This window comes from Mus musculus, chromosome 15 (genome assembly GCF_000001635.26).
Source record: "Mus musculus strain C57BL/6J chromosome 15, GRCm38.p6 C57BL/6J".
Taxonomy (NCBI): domain Eukaryota; kingdom Metazoa; phylum Chordata; class Mammalia; order Rodentia; family Muridae; genus Mus; species Mus musculus.
The window spans coordinates 57,015,416-57,034,001 of NC_000081.6; positions in this window are offsets into that span (position 1 = coordinate 57,015,416).

Sequence of the window (18,586 nt, forward strand, 5' to 3'; positions counted from 1 at the left end):
GTTGGTGGGAGTGTAAACTTGAACAGCCACCTGGAAATCAAATTGACGGTTTCTCAGAAAATTGGAAATAGTTCTACCTCAAGACACAGCTATATCATTCCTGGGCACACGCCCACAAGATGCTCCACCATCCCAGAAGGACACTGGCTCAACTATGTTCATAGCAGATTTACTCATGATATCCAGAAACTGGACTTAACCTAGATGTTCCTCAACTGAAAAATAGATCTAGAAAATGTGGTTCATTTACACAATGGAGTGCTATTCAGATTTTTAAAACAAGGACATAATGAAATTTCCAGGCGAATAGATGGAACTAGGAACCATTATACCGAGTGAGAAAGCCCAGACACATGTATGGCAAGGTCCTGCCATAAATATCTTTTGAGAGGCTGCACTGAATAGCTGACTGAAACAGATGCAGAGTGACTAGCTGATCAAAACAGATGAGGAGCCCCACAGCCAAGCAGTAGATGGAGTTTGATAGTCTTGTGGAAGATTTGGGGAAAGGACTGAGGGATCTGAAGAGGACAGGGACTCCACAGAAAGATCAGAAGAGTCAACTAACCAGAACCCTTTGGCACTCCCAGAGACTGAATTAGCAACAAAAGATTGACTAGACCATAGTCTGGACTTAAGTCGCTGAACGTATGTAGCGGATGTGTAGCTTGGTCTTCTTGTGGGTCCCTTAACAAATGAAGCAGGGACAGTTCCTGAATCTGTTGCCTGTCTATGGATCCCTTGCCAATAATATGACAGCTTCTTCTGTCCTCAGTGGGAGAGGATGGGTCTAGTCCTGCAGTGACTTTATGTGCAGGAGGTTGGGGGAAAAGGGGTGGAAGAGGCATTTGATACCCAGAGGAGGGCTTCTCCTTCTTAGAGGAGAATGGGAGAGTGGAGTGGTTGAAGGATCTCTATGAGGAAGGGCAAGGGCTGACATTGGGAAATAAATTGAATGAATAAATAGATGGAGCCCAGCCTACATTGGGTGGTATGACTCCTGGACAGGTGGGTCTGGGCTGTGTGAGAACACTAGCTGATGGAGAGCCAGTGAGTGAGCAATCAGGAATTCTCTGTGGTTTCTGCTTCTAGCTCCTGCCTTGAATCCCTCGATCCATTTCTCTCAATGGTGGATTGTGATCTGGGAGTGTAAAATGAAATGACCCCTGGGCCCAGCCCAGAAAAAAAATATATCTAATTATGACTGTTTACAGATTAAGCCATTCTGACTCTTTCCACTAACCTGTGAACTAAAGTTTATAATAATTTATAAATAAAGCCCGATTGCTTATTTAAAGTGTAGTATTTTAGACATTAGACAATCATGAAACTCTTGCATACCCACCATCATCTTAAACACAGCCCTTGATACATCAACACTGTAAAGTATTTCCCATACAGATCATTTTCTTCTTCTTCCTGTTTTCTGACCACACAGCTTAAGTGCCTGTGCTTATTTGCTGTGGCTTTAAAACTGTAACACGATACACAACGACACACTATAGCTTCCCTTTGAATCCAGGTCACACTTGTCGCTATGATAGTATAGGTGTGTCATAATAAAATTACGTTATGTTATAAATATAATTAAGGTTTATATCCAGTTGCCTATAACTTAGTCCCAAGTCCATTTTCCTGGTTGCCCTTGACCTAATCAAGTGAGCACTTTGAAAACATATTCTGCAGGTTGACAGTAACTCCAGATACGCCCACCCCCCTTTTTAAACACTGGTAAGACCTTTATCAGAAACCAAGTAACTAATTTCAGATTTATGATTCCAAGAAAAAAGAGAGTTGGTAAATATAAGCTGCTTTTTGTTTCTCTGTTTTGTAGTATCCATTAGGCAAGATGAGAAAAACATAACCAGAGGTATTCTTGTTACTCAGCCTACACTATTTTATTTTCACTATAGCTTATACCTCTTTGAAATAATCTTTATATATTTTCTTTACTTCACTTTCTAATGCTAGACTATTCCACTAAGAAAAGAAACTTTCTGATTGTCATTCTGAAAGGGTGATTCAGAATGGGCTCTTTGGCTATCTGAACTAAGACTGTTGCTATTTTCTTTTATAAAGAGAAATCAATAAACACAGTATCACATTGAGATTGGTTAATGTGACAAATTCATCTCTTGATGGTCTTAGGTTTTCTAGCAATGGGGGAACAAGAAGAGCCTTCAAAATAAGAGAATGCTGAGGCTAAACTTCTCCTTGAAATCAGAGGAATGCAGCTCTGTTATTTTTCAAATAATACAATTGTTTTTGAAAGCCACACAGCATTTCAATGCAAATTTTTATTTTGCATAATATTAAAAAAAAGGTTTTTTTGGACTTTGCTCACTTATGTTATTGTGACCACATGTGGTCATGATGCCAGAGCATTCTTCCCCTGTGTGCTTCATCCTCAAAATGATGAGATCTGCTTTATGAAATCTTGCTTTTGTTATCCTAAAAAGGTGAAAGCGATCAGCAATTTCTCATGCCAAGAAGGAGAGAGTGCCCACATTGTGTGTGTGTGTGTGTGTGTGTGTGAAAATTTAGAATGGTATATTTTTCTTGCTCTCTCTACTTCCCTTTACTGAAATAGTATGGTATAACAATCATGGCGAATAAGTCATCATCCAGGTAAAGATTTCCTTGTGTAAATCATGAATTCCATATCAATTATAGTCTGTGCAACGTCTTAGTATGAGACAAAGTGACATTATGTTGGAATTCGTAGTGGAGCAACTAGAGCCTGTGCTGCTGGTCCTTTTTTATTGTTGTTTGTTTTGTGACTGTTAGGAACAATAGTTGCCACATGGAAATTTACCTTGTAATCTAAGGTAGCCAGTTACTAAGTCATGTTCAACAACAACAACAACAACAACAACAACAACAACAACAACAAAATTCTGCTGAAGCTAGTCAAATCAATGAAAGCCCTAAAATTCAAACTCTCCATCTAAGTCAGTTTTGACAAAAATCAAATGAATCACTCTCAATATTTCTACCTTGACAAATGCTCAGACAGAAATGTAGAAATATTTGGATAATTTTGTATACATTAAAAGAATATAGTCATTTTATCATAGAATGCAGTATATCTTCCACTAATCTTCACTGGTTCTTAAAATATGTCTTAGTATTTTTTTTTTAATTTTCTCCACATAGACTGGTTTTCTGCTGGAACAACAATGGGGCACGATACTAAATGCTTTTGCAGGTTTTTTTTTGGGGGGGGGAGGTTTGTTTGTTTGTTTTCTTTTCTTTTTTGTTTGTTTCCTTGCTTGCTTTTTAAGATTAACAGAAACTGTTGGGAAACCCAGCTACATAGCTCATGTCTGGATAGCTCCCCCGAGTTCACCACAAAGTAGAGAACTTCCTTTCCCAAAAGAACTTCCTCTTCCCTACACTGTCTGGGAAACCTGACTCCCAAACTCTACCTGAGAAATGTGACATAATCCTTAACAAAATTACAGGTCCATCTCCTTGCAAAATGTCTCCATGCAAGTGAGGTATTCCCCAACCTTAAACCTCAGAACCACTTTCCACTTTCCAACGTTTATATATTCCTGGTTCACCCCAAATAAAGAGCACACAACTGTTTCATTAACTGTCATCTAGGAGACCTCTTTTAGAAAAGAGGTGTTACACTGAAGAACTGTAACACTAAAATCTTGGAAACAAATGTTTTATAAAAAGCTTTATTCAAATTCCCTAAATGGTGGCTGAAGAAACAAATTAGCATTAAAGAGGACTTGTGGCTCTTGCAGACAACCAGATTTGGGTGTTAGAAACCATATCCTGTTGCTCCAAACCGCCAGTAGTTCTAGCTCCTGGAGATCCAGTGATCTCTTCAGCCTCCAGGGACACATATTCACACATAGCTATACACAATACACATAAAGAAAAGAAACCATTAAAATGTTCTTTGGTAAATTAATAAATGAGTTGTGGTATTCAGTTAAGTTTTTTACTTTGTGTCAAAATGAAGCGAGCTACAAGATATGAAAAGAAATGCAAGAAATTCAAATAACTATAATTATGTTGTCCTAATTGTTTCCATATTTTTTTTCTTACTGAGTTTTCAACCCCAGTATATATTTCTGTGTTACAAAAGCAAGCACTATCACAGTCCATAATGTGGTCCCAAGTGTGTTGTTCTATTCAGAAAATTGCAACTGAGCCTCTTGGGCAGATGACTGTTCAGTAAAAGGTTGGCTGAGGGAATGAGTCTAGAGTCTATATATTATTAAAATCTTCCATAATTCCACAATATTTACTTTGTTGGATACTTAGGGAATTTTGATGCTATCATACTAATGATAGAGTGCGTAAATTTGGGAATATTTAAAAAAGTAATTCATAACAAAAGATGTTTATAAATCAGAATATGACTGATAGCAAAACCAGTTATGAATACATGCCCAATTTCACTTAAAATATCCCATTGCAAGATAAATTAAATAACTTTCAAAATGGTGACTGATGGTATATAATTTTAATGAGCCTTGGAATTAATTAGTAAGTTAAACATAAATTATTCACTGGAGATAATTTCAAAGCACTTATGTTGTGCTACAAAAACATTTTAAATTTGGAGTTACAAAACTAGCATTAGAAGACTATTTTTAGAAATTCCTTATTTGCTAACTACTTATACTTACTTGTTTTTTTTTCACATTTTTTTAGTTAGGTATTTTCTTCATTTACATTTCCAATGCTATCCCAAAAGTCCCCCATACCCTCACCCTACTCCCCTACCCACCCGCTCCTGTTGTGATTGGGTTACCTCACTCAGGATGATGCCCTCCAGGTCCATCCATTTGCCTAGGAATTTCATAAATTCGTTCTTTTTAATAGCTGAGTAGTACTCCATTGTGTAGATGTACCACATTTTCTGTATCCATTCCTCTGTTGAGGGACATCTGGGTTCTTTCCAGCTTCTGGCTATTATAAATAAGACTGCTATGAACACAGTGGACCATGTGTCCTTCTTACCAGTTGGAACATCTTCTGGATATATGCCCAGGAGAGGTATTGCTGGATCCTCCAGTAGTACTATTTCCAATTTTCTGAGGAACCGCCAGATTGATTTCCAGAGTGGTTGTACAAGCTTGCAATCCCATCAGCAATGGAGGAGTGTTTCTCTTTCTCCACATCCTTGCCACCATCTGCTGTAACCTGAATTTTTGATCTTAGCCATTCTGATTGGTGTGAGGTGGAATCTCAGTGTTGTTTTGATTTGCATTTACCTGATGATTAAGGATGTTGAACATTTTTTTCAGGTGCTTCTCAGCCATTCAGTATTCCTCAGGTGAGAATTCCTTGTTTAGCTCTGAGCTCCATTTTTTAATGGGGTTATTTGATTTTCTGGAGTCTATCTTCTTGTGTTCTTTATATATATTGGATATTAGTCCCCTATCTGATTTAGGATAGGTAAAGATCCTTTTCCAATCTGTTGGTAGCCTTTTTGTCTTATTGACGGTGTCTTTTGCCTTGCAGAAACTTTGGAGTTTCATTAGGTCCCATTTGTCAATTCTCGATCTTATAGCACAAGCCATTACTGTTCTATTCAGGAAATTTCCCCCTGTACCCATATCTCCAAGGCTTTCCCCCACTTTCTCCTCTATAAGTTTCAGTGTCTCTGGTTTTATGTGGAGTTCCTTGATCCACTTAGATTTGACCTTAGTACAAGAAGAAAGGAATGGATCAATTCACATTCTTCTATTTGATAACCACCAGTTTTGCCAGCACCATTTGTTGAAAATGCTGTCTTTTTTTCCACTGGATGGTTTTAGATCCCTTGTCAAAGATCAAGTGACCATAGGTGTGTGGGTTCATTTCTGGGTCTTCAATTCTAGTCCATTGGTCTACTCGCAACTATACCAGTGCCATGCAATTTTAATCACAATGGCTCTGTAGTACAGCTTTACGTCAAGCATGGTTATTCCCCCAGAGGGTTTTTTATCATTGAGAAGAGTTTTTGCTATTCTAGTTTTTTTATTATTCCAGATGAATTTGCAGATTGCCCTTCCTAATTCGTTGAAGAATTGAGTTGGAATTTTGATGGGGATTGCATTAAATTTGTAGATTGCTTTTGGCAAGAGATCCATTTTTACTATATTGATCCTGCCAATCCATGAACATGGGAGATCTTTCCATCTTCTGAGATCTTCTTTAATTTCTTTCTTCAGAGACTTGAAGTTCTTATCATATAGATCTTTCACTTCCTTAGTTAGAGTCATGCCAAGGTATTTTATATTATTTGTGACTATTGTGAAGGGTGTTATTTCCCTAATTTCTTTCTCAGCCTGTTAATCATTTGTGTAGAGAAAGGCCATTGACTTGTTTTGAGTTAATTTTATATCCAGATACTACACTGAATCTGTTTATCAGGTTTAGGAGTTCACTGGTCAAATTTTTAGGGTCACTTATATATACTATCATGTTATCTGCAAAAAGTGATATTTTGACTTCTATCTTTCCAATTGATCTCCTTTTGTTGTCTAATTGCTCTGGCTAGGACTTCAAATACTATGTTCAATAGGTATGGAGAAGGTGGACAGCCTTGTCTAGTCCCTGATTTTCATGGGACTGCTTCCAGCTTCTCGCCATTTACTTTGATGTTTGCTACTAGCTTGCTGTAGATTGCTTTTATCATATTTAAGTATGGGTCTTGAATTCCTCATCTTTCCAAGACTTTTATCATGAATCGTTGTTTGATTTTGTCAAATGCTTTCTCCACATCTAACGAGATGATCATGTGGTTTTTGTCTTTGAGTTTGTTTATATAGTGGAGTACATTGATTGATTTCTGTATATTAAACCATCCCTGCATCCCTGAAATGAAACCTACTTGGGCAGGATGGATGATTGTTTTGATGTTTTCTTGGATTTGGTTAGCGAGAATTTTATTGAATATTTTTGCATCGATATTCATAGAAAATTGGTCTGAAGTTCTCTATCTTTGTTGGACCTTTCTGTGGATTAGGTATCAGAGTAACTGTGGCTTCATAGAATGAATTGGGTAGAGTATCTTACGTTTCTATTTTGTAGAATAGTTTGTGAAGAACAGGAATTAGATCTTCTTTGAAGTTCTGATAGAACTCTGCACTAAACCCATCTGGTCCTGGGCTTTTTTTGGTTGGGAGACTATTAATGACTGTTTCTATTTCTTTAGGGGATATAGGACTGTTTAGATCATTAACCTGATCCTAATTTAATTTCGGTACCTGGTATCTGTCTAGAAATTTTTCCAATTCATCCAGGTTTTCCAGTTTTAAGTATAGCCTTTTGTAGAAGGATTTGATGGTATTTTGGATTTCTTCAGGATCTGTTGTTATGTCTCCCTTTTCATTTCTGATTTTGTTAATTAGGATGCTGTCCCTGTGCCCTCTAGTGAGTCTGGCTAAGGGTTTATCTATCTTGTTGATTTCTCAAAGAACCAGCTCCTTGTTTAGTTGATTCTTTGAATAGTTCTTGTTTCCACTTGGTTGATTTCACCCCTGAATTTGATTATTTCCTGCTGTCTACTCCTCTTAGGTGAATTTGCTTCCTTTTGTTCTAGATCTTTTAGGTGTGTTGTCAAACTGCTAGTGTGTGCTCTCTCCAGTTTCTTTTTGGAGGCATTCAGAGCTATGAGTTTTCCTCTTAGAAATGCTTTCAATGTGTCCCTTAAGTTTGGGTATGTTGTGGCTTCATTTTCACTAAACTCTAAAAAGTCTTTAATTCCTTTCTTTATTCCTTCCTTGACCAAGGTATCATGGAGAAGAGTGTTTTTCAATTTCCCTGTGAATGTTGGCTTTCTATTTTTTATGTTGTTATTGAAGATCAGCCTTAGTCCATGGTGATCTAATAGAATGCATGGGGCAATTTCAATATTTTTGTATTTGTTGAGGCCTGATTTGTGATCAATTATATGGTCAATTTTGGAGAAGGTACCATGAGGTGCTGAGAAGAAGGTATATCCTTTTGTTTCAGTATAAAAATGTTCTGTAGATATCTGTTAAATCCATTTGTTTCATAATTTCTGTTAGTTTCACTATGTCCCTGTTTAGTTTCTGTTTCCATGATTTGTCCATTGATGAAAGTGGTGTGTTGAATTCTCCCACTATTAATGTGTGAGGTGTAATGTGTGCTTTGAGCTTTACTAAAGTTTCTTTAATGAATATGGCTGCCCTTGCATTTGGAGCATAGATATTCAGATTTGAGAGTTCCTTCTTGGAAGATTTTACCTTTGATGAGTATGAAGTGCCACTCCTTGTCTTTTTTGATGACTTTGGGTTGGAAGTCGATTTTATCTGATATTAAAATGGCTACTCCAGCTAATTTCTTCATACCATTTGCTTGGAAAATTGTTTTCCAGCCTTTCATTCAGAGGTAGTGTCTGTCTTTTTCCCTGAGATGGGTTTCCTCTAAGCAGCAAAATGTTGGGTCCTGTTTGTGCAGCTAGTCTGTTAGTCTATGTCTTTTTACTGGGGAATTGATTCCATATATGTTAAGAAATATTAAGGAAAAGTAATTGTTGCTTCCTATTATTTTCATTGTTAGAGTTGACATTCTGTTCTTGTGGCTGTCTTCTTTTAGGTTTGTTGTAGGATTACTTTCTTGCTTTTTCTAAGGCATGGTTTCTGTCTTTGTATTGGCTTTTTTTTTTCTGTTATTATCCTTTGAAGGGCAGGATTCGTGGAAAGATAATGTGTTAATTTGGTTTTGTCGTGGAACACTTTGTTTTCTCCAGCTATTTTAATTGAAAGTTTGGCTGGGTATAGTAGCCTGGGCTGGCATTTGTGTTCTCTTAGTGTCTGTATAACATCTGTCCAGGCTCTTCTGGCTTTCATAGTCTCTGGTGAAAAGTCTGGTGTAATTCTGATAGGCCTGCCTTTATATGTTACTTGACCCTTTTCCCTTACTGCCTTTAATATTCTATCTTTATTTAGTGCATTTGTTATTCTGATTATGATGTGGTGGGAGGAATTTCTTTTCTAGTTTAGTCTATTTGGAGTTCTGTATGCTTCTTGTATGTTCATGGGCATGTTTTTCTTTAGGTTTGGGAAGTTTTCTTCTATAATTTTGTTGAAGATATTTGCTGGTCCTTTAAGTTGAAAATCTTGATTGTCGTCTACTCCTATTATCTGTAGGTTTGGTCTTCTCATTGTGTCCTGGATTTCCTGGATGTTTTGAGTTAGGATCTTTTTGCATTTTGCATTATCTTTGATTGTTGTGCCCATGTTGTCTATGGAATCTTCTGCACCTGAGATTCTCTCTTCTATCTCTTGTATTCTTTTGATGATGCTCACATCTATGTTTCCAGATTTCTTTCCTATGGTTTCTATCTCCAGTGTTGCCTCACTTTGGGTTTTCTTTATTTTGTATTCTTCCCTTTTTAGGTCTAGTATTATTTTGTTCATTTCCATCACCTGTTTGGATGTGTTCTCCTGTTTTTCTTTAAGGACTTCTACCTGTTTGGTTGTGTTTTTGTGTTTTTCTTTAAGGACTTGTAACTCTTTAGTAGTGTTCCCCTGTATTTCTTTAAGTGAGTTATTAAAGTTTTTCTTGACGTCCTCTATCATCATCATGAGATATGCTTTTAAATCTGGGTCTAGCTTTTCGGGTGTGTTGGGGTGCCCAGGACTGTGCGAGGTGGGAGTGCTGTGTTCTGATGATGGTGAGTAGTCTTGGTTTCTGTAAGTAAGATTCTTATGTTTGCCTTTCACCATCTAGTAATCTCTGGAATTAGTTGTTATAGTTGTCGCTGGTTAGAGATTGTTCCTCTCGTGATTCTGTTAGCTTCTATCAGCAGACCTGGGAGACTAGATCTCTCTTCTGAGTTTCAGTGGTTAGAGTAATCTCTGCAGGCAAATATCTATGTTTCCAGATTTCTTTCCTATGTTTTCTATCTCCAGTGTTGCCTCACTTTGGGTTTTCTTTATTTTGTCTTCTTCCCTTTTTAGGTCTAGTATTGTTTTGTTACAGGGAAGGTGCACAGATATCTGGTGTTTGTACCTCCCTCCTGGCAGAAGATGAAGGCCCAAAACAGGACCTGTCCCAGAAGCTGTGTTGTTTATGCCTGTCACAGAAGCTGTTAGCTTCTGTAGTCCAGACTCTCACCTGTGCAGTCTAGTCTCAGAGTGATCCAGGATCCAAGATGGCTCACCCAGGTGCTCCGGTAAAGCCCTCCAGGGCAGGGCAGACACCTCTCCTCTGGCGGGGAAGGTGCCCGGATATCTGGAGTCTGAAACGTGGTCTGCTTCAGAAGCTGTCCTCTAGGGTACTTGGGGGTCTATGTCCAGGTGCTGGCACCGACAGGAAGGGATTTGGACCCTGGTCAGGCTGGGTTTTCTGCTTCCCTGATGCTGTCTCAGGTCCTGCACGATTGGATTGGAACAGAAGTTGTGTTCCACTCACCAGTGGTCCTAAGATCATGTGGCGAGTCCTCTAGGAGACCTTGGGGGTGTCCTCCAACTCCACGCCCAAGGTGACCGGCTGGCACCGACAGGAAGGGACTTGTGACCCTGGTCAGGCTGGGTTTCCTGCTTCCCCAATGCTGTCTCAGGTCCCACGTGATTTGATTGGAACAGTAGTTGTGTTCCACTCACTGGTGGTCCTAAGATTGAGTGGAGAGTCCTCTCTACTTGTTTTTATCATTTGTGTGAACTTGGTGTGGAAGTTATTATTAACAGTCAACCTGACATCATCTGTAAAAGCCTGGGAGATGGGTCTTTACATACCTGTAGAAGGGCTATCTTGATTTTACTAATAAATGTATGAAGATTGTGGATAGGATCATGTCATGGATTAGGCCCTGGACCACATGAAAGGTAAGAGGAAGCCTAGTGCACACCTTTGTCTTTTTCTGTTTCATGTTTTTGGGTATAATGTGATGAGCTGTTTAATCTGCTGTCAAGACTTTCCCAGAATGATGGATCGTTCCTTGAACTGAAAATTAAAATGTACCATTTTTAACTTTAGTTGTTTTGTCAGAGTATTTTTGCCACAGCAACAGGAATAGAAGGCAAGAACCTTTGTTTACTGTGAGTAAATTCTTTCCTTGTAAAATAGAACTACTCTGTGGTTGACTTTATTGACAAGAAAAAGAAACAAACAAACAAACAAACAAATAAAAATCACATGAGGATGTGCTTCTTAAACAAACTGGTCCCTTTGGTATTCATTTAGTTTTAATTCCATCTTTATCTTTAGTCAAAATTCATTCCCAAGATATTACAAGTTTCTTACTACCATTTCTTACTCTAAATTTATTCTGAATAGTTTTGACTAAGCTTAAACCTAAACTTGGATTTAAACCAGAAGATTAAAAACTTGAGAATATCATCATGAGTGAGGTAACCCATAGCCAGAAAGAAACATATGATATACCCTCACTTGTAAGTGGACATTATCCTTAAAGTGTACTATAACAATGCTATAATTCACAGACCCAAATAAACTGGGAAATAAGGATGTCCCAAGAGAGGATTCATGAATCTCAGTCAGAAAGGGAAAGAAAATAGTCATCAGAAGTAGAGGGAGAGGGGGAACTGGGTAGGAGAGGGAACTGGGGTGATGATCAAGTGTGGGAAGTGGGCTGAAGAGGGCTAGGAATGAGAATGGAAATTGGTGAGGGGTGTATCTGCTGACTATCTGGAGGTCTTGGATGGGGGGAAGACAAGAGAAGTTTATAGGGGTGACACTAGCTGAGATTCCTACCGGAGGGGAAAATAGAGACTGAAGTGGCTACCACCTGTAGCCAAGCAACACATCCAGAGGTGGGAGAGGGACATCAATCCACTCACAAAACCTTCAACACAAAATTTGTCTTGCCTAAAAGATGTGCAGAATAAAGTTGGAACAGAGATCAAAGGAATGACTGTTGGGGCAATGACTGCCTCAACTTGAGGTACATCTGGTGTTAGAGAGCCAACCTGACACTATTAATGATGTTCTGCCATGCTTTCCAACAGGAACCTAGCATAATTGTCTCCCACAAGGCTTCATCCATCAGTGGGTAGAGGCAGATGTAGAGAACCACAGCCAAATATTAGGCAGAGATCAAGACTCGTGAAGAGTTGAAGATAGAATGAGAGGCTGGTCAAGAACACTACAAGAAGATCTACAGGGTTAACTAGCCTGGACTATGGGAGCTCCTTGGCCACCAAAGGGAGCATTCAGGAACTGGAACTAGATTTCTACACATTTGTTGCATATGTGCAGCTTGGTCTTCATGTGGGTCCACTAACAAGTGGAGTGGGGGCTGTCTCTGACTTTGTTGTCTGCCATTAGATCCCCCTCCCACTTCAGGGAAGTCCTGGTTGGACCCCAGTGGGAGGGGACTCCTTATTTGAGGAAAGGGTAAGGAGCAGGAAAGGGTAAGGGTGGAGGGATTTGTAAGTGTGGTACTGGGAAGAGAAGAGGGAACAGGGCTCTGTTCAGGATGTAAAGAGAATTAACAAATAATAAATTCTTGGGGAAAAAGAAGCAGAAATGACACATAGATTTATTTGTCTAACAGTCTCAGAAATTCCAGGACATCATGATGTGGAAAACATGGTTATTAGTAAAATTCACATTGCAATAAGGCAGGAAGCAAGAGGGAGAATGCAAGTAGCCATTGCTATACCAAAGAGCCAGAGCAAGTGACTTTCTCACACTAGCTAGACCCTATTACCTAATATTTTCATAACGTTTCAAAATTAGTGCCACCACTTGCAGAGAAAACAAACAGCACATGGTGAACTTATGCATGGTACTTCATATTCAAATTATTGTACTTGGATAGTAAAAGCAACTGTCTAAGAAAGATAGTTTCACTTACACCAGCATGAACTTCTGTTCAGCAGGTAACTTTCTGATCTTCTGACATGACTGTATTGGAATGTTAATGCACCTTCAAGTCTTAGGTCCTGGTGTTACTTCAAAGGTAGCCAGAACTCTTTGATAGATCTTCTGATTATATGATTAAAATTTTGATAATTTCTTCTCTAAAAACAGTTGATAGGCAAGGAAGATTAAACCTTTGATGGAAAGGAGAAGAGAGATAAAAGTTACAGAACGTTGGGTTTTCTGGAGTCCAACTTCTTGAGTTCTTTATATATATTAGATATTAGTCCCCTATCGGATTTAGGATTGGTAAAGGTCTTCCAAATAACCCCATTCAAGATTTGGTACAGAGCTAAACAAAGAATTCTCAACTGAGGAATACCGAATGGCTGAGAAGTACCTTAAAAAAAAAAAAAAGTTCAACATCCTTAGTGGGACTGGGAGTTGGTACAACCACTCTGGAAATCAGTTTGGCAGTTCCTCAGAAAATTGGACATAGTACTACTGGAAGATCCAGCAATACCTTTCCTGGGCATATACATAGAAGATGATCCAACTTGTAATAAGGACACATGCTCCTCTATGTTCATAGCAGCCTTATTTATAATAGCCAGAAGATGGAAAGAACCCATATGTCTCTCAACAGAGGAATGGATATAGAAAATGTGGTACACTAGGCCGGGGCCTAGCAAACACATAAGTAGATGCTCACAGTCATCTATTGGATGGAGCACAGGGCCCCCAATGGAGGAGCTAAAGAAAGTATCCAAGGAGCTAAAGAAATCTGCAACCCTGTAGGTGCAACAACATTATGAACTAACCAGTACCCCAGAGCTCTTGACTCTAGCTGCATATGTATCAAAAGATGGCCTAGTCGGCCATCACTGGAAAGAGAGGCCCATTGGACACAAAAACTTTATATGCCCCAGTACAGGGGAACGCCAGGGCCAAAAAATGGGAATGGGTGGGTAGGGAAGGGGGGGGAGGGTATGGGGGACTTTTGGGATAGCATTCTAAATGTCATTAAGGAAAATACGTAATAATAAAAAATATTTTAAAAAAAGAAAATGTGGTACATTTACACAATGGAGTACTACTCAGATATTAAAAACAATAAATTTATGAAATTCCTAGGCAAATGGACAGATCTGGAGGATATCATCTTGAGTGAGGTAACCCAATCACAAAAGAACACAAATGATATGCACTCACTGATAAGTGGATATTAGCCCAGAAGCTCAGAATCCTTCTTAGAATGGGGAACAAAATACCCATGAAAGGAGTTACAGAGACAAAGTTTGGAGCAGAGACTGAAGGAATGACCATCCAGAGACTGCCCCACTTGGGGATCAATCCCACAAACAACCACTAAACCCAGACACTATGGCAGATGCCAACAAGTGCTTGCAGACAGGAGCCTGATATAGCTGTCTCCTGAGGGGCTCTGCCTCTGCCTGGCAAATACAGAAGTGTATGCTCACAATTATCCACTGAACATAGCACAAGTTCCCCAATGATGAAGCTAGAGAAAGTGCCCAAGAAGCTAAAAGGGTTTGAAGTCCCATAGGATGAACATCAATATGAACTAACCAGTACCCCCAAAGCTCCTTAGAACTAAACTACCAATAAAGAAAAACAACAACAACAAAACCAAACACATGGCAGAACTTGTGGCTCTAGCTGTATATGTAGCAAAGGATTACCTAGTCAGTCATCAATGGGAGGAGAGGCTCTTGGTCCTGTGAAGGATCTATGCCCAGTATAGGGGAATGCCAGGACCAGATATGGGAGCAGGAGGGTTGGGGAACAGGGGGAGGGGGGAAAGAGAAGAGGATAGGGGTTTTTTTGGAGGGGAAACCAGGAAAGGGGATAACATTTGAAATGTAAATAAAGAAAGTTTCTAATAAAATAATAACAAAAATAGTTACAGAATGTAAATTTAGGTTGTGAATAACAATTTAGTGGAAAGAAGATATTTAATTCAGATGGTATTCAATATATTCAGATTCAGGATGGTTTGAGTCACTGATCATGGTCACTCCTTTGGGGTATATATTACTCATCACTGTTGGGGGGAAAATACCTGACTAAAGCAACAGAAAGTAGGGGGTATTCATTTTGGCTAACAGTGTGAGTCTACTGTAGCAAGGAAGCCATGTTAGGAGATGGCTCCTTTCATTGCTTCTGCATTTAGAAATCAGTTCTTAGCTGGCTTTATTTTTTTATTTATTAATTATATTTTAGTCCAGATAGGGAAATGATATGTGTAAAGTAGGTTTTCCCACCCCAACTAACTTAATGTAGAAATTCCTTCATAGACATACCCAGGAGTTTGTCTTCTAAGTGAATCTATGTCTTGTCAAGTTGAAAATCAATATTGCTTGATCTGATCCATAAGAATGAAAATGTCTAGGTTATTAAAGTGAATGATAACAATACTTTCTTGAATTACAGATATCAAACTCAGTAATATGAAATTTGCCTTCAGCAACTTATTTCTTACCTACCTTGCCCCTATAATTTATCTGATCAGTTTCACCAAAGATCCAGGAGTTAATTGGAATTTTTGACAGATAATGTATTTGAATTGTGCAATTGTTTTATATTTTTGAGAACTATCTTTAATTCTTTGCATTTTATTATATTAATATACATCTACTAATCTACTAGACATTATTACTATTATGTGTACATTTATGAGACAGGACTTAGTAGATGCTTTTGCAAAACAGTTTTAGGTTGATAAATAGGTGGATGACAGCTAGGTTGATAAATAGGTGGATGACAGCCCTCATAAAGCTTGTAATATTAACTATAAAGTAATCCATTTGTTCTTTGTGGGGGACACATTTTTCGATGAACTATATGACTTAGCAATGTCATGAACTAGATTTTTCAAATTGGACAGATACTTGAAGAATCATTTTGTAGTAATCCTATATGGAAAGAAAAATGTTGATTATAAAACAGAAAAGTATGTAATATCATAGATAATCTAGGAAATGACATACAAGATGGTAATTGTTCACAAGACCAGTAGAACCTTTATTCTGGCCTTTCCTTATATTCTTTAAACAAACAAACAAATTCTTTTGAGATTTCTTCTCAGTATTCCTAGCTGGCAAAAATGTCTTCAAATATTCTGATTCTATCCAATACATGTTTTAAAACACAGAAACACATAGAAAAGATTGCACTTTAGTGCCAGTTTTCACTTTTGCAATTTAATATTTAAATGCATCATTTCTTTTGCAACAGTTGTATCTCCTTAAATCTCTGTTCTCCAACAGAGCAAGACACAGGCAGCTGTTTATAGCTCTGGTGCCAAATGCAAAAATTGACTCATACTGGATGCTCAATAAATATTTATTGAAACAGTAATAAGTGGTATGCCACTTGAAAATGACATATTGGAGTTATTCAAAAACCTCTTATAGTTTCCAGAACAGTGCCTCTGACTATGTGTGTCAACTTCATGGTTGTAAGAGTCATTGTAGTATGTAGATTATCCCCTAGTACAAGTTTTCCTTGATTTTTATGCACATATAATGAAACAACAATGCAGATGCATGCCTGAGAGAAAGAGACAGAAACAGAGAGACAGAGAGAGACAGAAAGAGAGAGAGAGAGACAGACAGACAGAGAGAGACAAAGAGAGAGAGAGAGAGAATATGAAGATGATAAAGAGGATAAAACTCACTAAGAAGCATAGATTTGTGAGGAAAAAAGGAATTTATGTATCAGAAGATGGCCTAGTTGGCCATCAGTGGAAAGAGAGGCCCATTGGTCGTGCAAACTTTATATGCCTCCGTACAGGGGAACACCAGGGCCAAGAAGTGGGAGTGGGTAGGTAGGGGAGTGGGGGGGAGGTTATGGGGGATTTTTGGGATAGCATTGGCAATGTAAATGAGGAAAATACCTAATTAAAAATTTTAAAAAAGGAATTCACAGAACTAGAAAACATAGCTGGTAAAGTTATAGGCATCGAAATGTAAAATATGAGAACCACATGGATAACAGAATTTTCACTCCCACCATGACCCTGTATAATTTTTGATAGCAGTGTGACCTTATGACATTTCTAAGCACAAAATTCATAGCAATACATACTGAAATCTTTGTTATTTGTATCCCCTGATTCATGTTTATTCCCTGATTTGAAGCACATCATAGCTATGTAAGATTACTATAATTATCAACTCAATTTCAAGATATAAAAATGAAGTTAAAAGACATGTAGCCCTTAGTATATAAACTAGTTCATTTGCTATATGTACATATATTGATTCATTTTAATGTTTACAAAGTTATTCTGATGTGAATATGCTTCCAATTATCCTAAAGAAGGCACTGAGTCTAAAATAAATGAATTTACATTAGTATTTCACAAATGTTTGTTCTTCTACTATAAATTGTCTCTTTATTCACTCCTCACTTGCAAGGAAATGGGGAAATGTCAAAAGGAGAGCCAATTTTTAAAGGAATCTAAAAATACATAGAGTGCAGAAACCTTGTATCAGCCTATAGTTGCCGAAAAACCTTTTCACGCTCTATCTACCAATTTCATGTACATATTTTGACAGGAAGATTTTTAAATCTTATTTAAAACTCCACTGTTTGAACCAAGTTGTTACAGGGTGTTACATGTTGCTCTAATACATATACTACCCATGAAATAGCTTCTATGTAGTATGTTAGTGTTGATCAGTATGTTATGTTTAAGCAAGTCAAACTAAACAAAAGTTCCAGGTGAAAGAAAAACACTCATGAGAAACATTATGTTATTGTCACACAACCAAAGAGTTCATGTAAGCAATTTATTTTCTCCATGTAGTCAAGATAAACAGGATGCCAAAACATAATGAGAAGCTACTGCACAGTTTCATGAGAATTTGACATACTCAAAGTCTATAAAATCAGCCCCTGTGTCCCTGTAGGCAGATGTGCAGCAAAGCCAAATCTTAATTAGAATGTTGCTTCATAGACATGAAATCAGATGTAGGGCGTTTGGTGATTCATATGTCAAACAGTACAGCTCCCAAGACAGTACTCATGCCAATGAGAACAAATATGCTATAGTAGAGTTTTGCCTAAGATGAATGTCAGAGTGGTGAGCCATTTTTCCAGATCTGTTGTAGTTTGATTGTGAGGACCAGAAGGAACTCAAAAACTACATAAATGGTAAGGGTCCTTCTCAACTTCTGCTGTTTGTTTTTGTTTTCCGTCCTCTTTAGCTGTGTTCCATCTCCCAATCCACTTATTTTATGTTTATAACATTTACTTCATTATTTTGAACTAATATGTCATGGTTTTGCTCTGGTCAGAAACAAAAGTTAGCCTGTTGCTTAGTTCTCAAAGGGAAATCTTCATTCAATAATTTTTTCATTTTGACAGATCATAACAAAAATTGCCAAAACCTAACAATAGAGGAATCCTTTCCAAATATTACTTTTTTTTTGTAAAAAGGACTGTTAAATTTTTCCACAAATTATTTTATTGGGTCTTATTTAAAATTTCTTTGTCAAACTCTAAATTTTACCTGAATTTCTTTTTAGTTTTCTTAAGGCTTTCAACCATGTTTTATTTTCTAATTTAACAATTTTTATATCTACATAGTGCACTTTTTAGTCTGCAAGTGACATATGCTACTAATTATTGTAGTCCCTTCAACATATAGGACAATATCTCCCAAATACAGTGCCAAAATTTTTTTCAATAGTGGAAACAATAAAAATTAATGAAAATACAAGTTAAAATTATATTAAATTATTTCTATTCC